The following is a 5533-nucleotide window of genomic DNA, read 5'->3' on the forward strand; positions in this document are numbered from 1 at the left end:
AGCATGAGTAAAACTCCTAATCTATTTGGTGAAGAAAAAAGAAAGTAATTATAAGAAGAATATATTTCAAACTCCAAAAAAAGGCCTCTCTTTGATCATAGATTACTCATCATTTGAGGTTTATTTGGTCTCCAAATTGAAAAAAAAGAGTTTTATTCTTGCACGTAGGCCATGCAACAATTCATAAGAGGCCTTCATAAATAATTGCATTCCTATGCGGACGTGCAAAGGTAGTAAAGCATGAACTCCCTCATCTATTAGGTAAGCGAAGAACAGAAAGTAACTACATTTGTAAAAGGTACATTGGAGGACTGCAATCATGTTGTTACATGCTGCTCCTTTGCTTCTAGCCATTGGCAACAGAGATGCATGTCAGGGTGTGAATCTTATCCTACTTCTTTGCCAACTTTTGTGGATCAAATGCCTACAGCCAAGGTAGAGGAGGGATATCGTTCTCTCCTTACGATCGTGTCCTAGCTCATACCGACAGCTCAATTAGTGAGAAAAGCCTATTCTTTTCTATTTCATTTGGATGTTGCCGATCATCGGATTTCTTTTAAGCTTTCATCAAGAAATTGGGGTAGTTTTCAGCTGCTTAACAATATATCCAAATTAAGATTTGCTGTTTCAGGACCGGACTCTGTACTGGTGCCACACTAGCACAGTATCAGTATGGTAGGATATGAAGTTTTTTCTAGCATACCGAGTGTCGGTACGCCACCCGTATCGAGTACTGGTACTGAACTAGTATGGTACAGTACATTATGTACTGTCCGATTCAGGCTGGTATAACGTACTATGCATCCAACCAAATTGTGTTGTGGCTGCCCTCTCTCTTTGGAGTGTTAAAAGTTAATTTTGACGTTGTTGCAACAATCGACAAAGCAGTTGCTAGTTTCGAACTTGTGGCACCGTGGTTAAGGCTCCACACTGCTGCCTTCAATGTCTTGTATAAGATAAATCTAATTGAAGCTATACCAAAATAAAGGATACAGTATAAAGCTTAGAGTCTTAGATGGCAAAAAAACCTATAAATCATTAAAACTTTATTTGGATGATGAGATACTAGCAAGAGAGGTATGCCATAAGAAATTTATTATCCTTTTTGAGAGTCCTACCAAGAAAGACACAAGTATATGATGCCAAAATAAATTAATATATGGGAAGATGTATAAGATTTATATAAAATAAAATAATTAATAAGTAAACAAATAAACAAACAAGCAAATATGTAAATAATAAAGAGATTATAAAAGTGGTTTATTAATGGAACCAATCCATAATACTATACTTTAACTTGGATAGTACAAGCCTTTCTAGGTGCATATATAGGACACATCTATACCAGATAAAACTATATGCAACATTAACCGGTCTAACATGTATGCACATAGAATGATAAAATTCAAATCTATAAGCTCTTGTCAGTCTAGAGACTTTCAAAATTATAAAAAAAGGTAAAAATAAACAACAATTAATGAACTTTAGTTCCCACTGTTGCAGAAGGCATGTTTTCAACGTATATTAGAACTCCACACAAGACACCAATTTATAACATCTAAAGGGGGTTAACAAAAGGTTATTTAGCTCTGTAATGAAGAGTCATTTAAAAGGACGTATTCATGGTTATAGGAATCGATAGAAGTGATGATGGTTAAAGAATTGGGGGGTTGCATGGACGGCGGGCTCGGTGGGGGAAACCCAACGGAAAGAAGCTTAAAAAGAACCATGGTTTAGTGTAAAGCAACGTGTGATAGCTTGTATAAGAAATTGAGAGCATGGGAACGAGATTGAATGACTTCTATTCCAACCATTTGGTTGGAAAAAGTCTCATTCTTATTTCGATTTCAAAGAGAAATGAAAATGCTCTAATCCTTCAAAATTCAATTCTGACTCTTTCCAAAGTATTCAAATCCTATTTCAATTTTGATTCTGAATCTAGTCATGAACCAAATACGTCGGAAAATATGACCATTTCGAATTTCATTCCAATCCATTCCGATTTTGACTCTGTCTTTGAGTCCGATCGTGAACCAAATGCACCCAATAAAAATGAAAGATAAAATGAATGACCACTTTGTGATAAAATTTTGAATTAAATAATTAAATTATCAATATATGATTAAAAGCAGGATGGGTTCCAAAGGATACTAAATACATTTTGATCCTCCTTATGGTTTAATTTGCATGGATTACAAGGCAGCCCAGACAATTATTGATGATCCAAAGAATGTCATCACTCTAAGGTGTTTGCCGGTGTGTTAGGTGTGCCGTGCTAGGTATAGCTGACCAGGTGTAGGCCCAGCTTATATGAATATTAACAGGGCCAATTTAATGATCAAGCCTAAAAAAGCTTAGAAACAAGCCCATGCACATGAATTCTAGTATGCATATGGGTGGAGGGGATGAGCTCGGGAAGAAGAATTTATGTGGAAAAATACTTCACAGTTGGCCCTGGGCTGGTGCTAATGATGCAAAGCAAACGAATTTCTAGCCGCAGATACATTTAGCTTTTTAATTTTGTGGTGAAGACTAGGGGTGCAATCGGGTTAGGTTAGGACAGATAGAGTTGGGTTGGATGTTGGTCGATCCAAATCCGACCTGTTTATTGAACATGTCAAAATATCAAATTTAAATTCTACCTAGTTATTAAACAGGTAGTCCGACCGGATCTACGTAACCTATTTATTAAACAGGTCAAGTCAGGTTAAATGCATTAAACGGGTTAGACAAGTTTTTATAATAGGTTAAACAGATTTAAACAAGTTAAGCAGACTGGGTTAAATAAGTCAAAAACAGGTTAAGTATGTTTCAAACAGGTTAAACAGGTTTCAAACAGGTTAAACGGATTTTAAACATATTAAATAGATCGGGCCATAACACAACTTAATTATTAAACGGATCCAAGGTCTAAACCTGAAACCGATCTATTTAATAAAGAGAAGTAGACAGATTGGCCTATTTACGATCCAAACCCGTTTATGTCAAACTTAAATATATTTAAGGCAGGTCGTTTGCAAATTGGATTGATGGATCGGGTCGTTTGTGTCTTCATTGAAGACACATATATTTAGCATTCATCACTCTATCTATGCTAGGTTTAGGTATGTATTATGCACATTGGATTGGAGTCTCTTATATTTGCCTAGAAATTTGGCAAATTTGTTTCCCAATAACAAAAGTGATCCATTTGAACCTCTACAACCGCCACTGGTTTAAGTTTCTTGTGCATATTTTGCTGAAGGTGAGACTATCTACTCCTTTATTGCTGCATGAGAGAATTAATGCAACTCGTAGCAATTTGTGGGATGTAAAGCTGATTGGAGTATGAATTGCCATGGAAGTGCAACGTGCTGAGATTTTTTTTTTGTGCGAGCGGCGAGCATCAAAAGCATTTTTCTTTCTAAAATATTTCACATAAAACCAAGTTATGGAACATGGAAGGATGTCAAACATGGTATATATACCATTTTTTGTTTTTGAAAATTCATACCAGAGGGAAAGTAAGCTAATCGCGAGGGGCCAAAATTTTAACTCTTAACCGAACAACCCTCCGGCATGGTAAAAATTTGAGATATAAATACATGCATGCAAATGGTGCCACCATGAGGACTATACTTGAAAAAAAAAAAAAAAAAAAAAAAAAAACTTCTTAACAAAAGCAATGTGCCATGCCCAAGATCTCATGAGCACCAACCTCCATCTTAAAAAGATGAGAGTTGGGCAATATGAGGTAAATTCTCCTTTCCAACATGCCCCAACAAGACACAATATATAGCGAGCCCATTAAAAAAATTATTTTTGTAAAAAAATATAAAATGTATAAATAAATCTACCTCATCCTATTAACTTAAGTTTTTAGAACAAATGGAAATTTCAACATGGTATCAGAGCAGAGGTCCTGAGTTCGAACCTGTCTCCACACTCTTTAATATTACTATTAAAAATTTCACATGTTAGGCTCATCCATTAAAGAAAAGTTCGACCCACACGTGAGGAAGAGTATAAAAAAATATAAAAAAATCTATCTCATTCTATTAGCTTAAGCTTTTAGGACAAGAAGAAATTTTAACAATCTTTCTTTCTTTTTTCTTTTTTTTTTGAAACTAAAACTAATGTCTAGTAGATAGGTCATGGGATCAGATGGGCTTAAGCAGCATTTAGTGAGAAACTTGGAAAGAATAGGCATTCTTTTTCTTAAGTTTCAAACTAGCTGTCACCTTAACTAATCCAATAAACAAGCACGCAATAGACCCTACCAAATGGTCATAATAACCAAAGGTCTTTTTAAATTTAGAGCTTACCCGATTTAAGATTTTTTTTTTTTTTTTTAATATGTTTTCAACCTTAATTATTGATTAGGAGCAGGCTAGGCGGCAACGCCATATGAGATACGTTAACGAAGAGGGACGCAGAAGCGTGATACCGACTTCATCTTTCCTTTAATATATAGATATCCATCTTCTACAAAATTTCCAAGTTGAGTAGGGCCACCAAAAACAAAACTTGAAATATCGTCCAAGTTGACGCTATCCTTAGATTCATTGCATCCATATGAAAGAACAAACCCGTGGGACAAATAAAAAGCAAAGTAACTCCAAAAGCAACGCATCACCTACCAACGCCAGCCTTGACACCGGAACACGCAGTCCGCCAGTCTCTACCTATTGCCATCGGTTTCCCTCCCAGGCTCTTAAAAGAATCCCACTTGGGTGCTCAAATACTGGCTTTTGATGTTCCCTTGGGTGTCATAAAAGACTTTGGAAAAGGTGAAAAGAATATGGGTGCATGGATTTAAATTTAAGATTCTCCTTCTCTTTCACACATTAATTGACACCAGCTAAACTCACCAGTTTCCAAACACCAACACCTGGAAAATAGCTAGTCTAAGGGAAGATGAAGCTAGGATTAACTAGATGAAATCATGATAAGGTGTCAGACTTTGACATCGTTAAAACAAGAAGGACATCAAACAATTTTTTCATTTAAGTTCTAAATATTTGATCATTTGTATATTTTGCTCTTCCCATGGCTATGATGTTTGTGATGAACATACTGATCGAAAAACTTTCGAGCAAGACAGGCGCATGGGGAACATTGCGTACTATCCTTTTTTATCATGTTATATTTAACTTGTATAGTTTTTGAATCTTTTTTTTTTTTTTTTTTGTGGGTGGGGGGTAGGTCAGGGGAGGGACAACACCTATTTGCCATGCAAACAACTTGCAGTTCAAGTTATGTGGCTTCCACTTGACATAACATCATGAGGCCTGTTAAAAAATGATAAATAAGAAGCCAATTTTAACTTTTCAAATGTTGAGTAAACAATAGCATAATGCGCGATAAAGCATATACCAACTTTGGCACATGCCTTGCAGTGGTCTCACCTCCACAACCATGTACTTTGTTTCCTTTGCTTCAGTTTTTAACCAGACCATAGGTTGGTACTCACTTACAGAACCATGTTGGCAAGGTGTTTCTCTCGTTTTGTTTATTGGCTGGACTTTAAGATGGTCTAATTTATACGACCATA

The sequence above is a fragment of the Phoenix dactylifera genome, chromosome 13 (genome assembly GCF_009389715.1).
Source record: "Phoenix dactylifera cultivar Barhee BC4 chromosome 13, palm_55x_up_171113_PBpolish2nd_filt_p, whole genome shotgun sequence".
Lineage (NCBI taxonomy): Eukaryota > Viridiplantae > Streptophyta > Magnoliopsida > Arecales > Arecaceae > Phoenix > Phoenix dactylifera.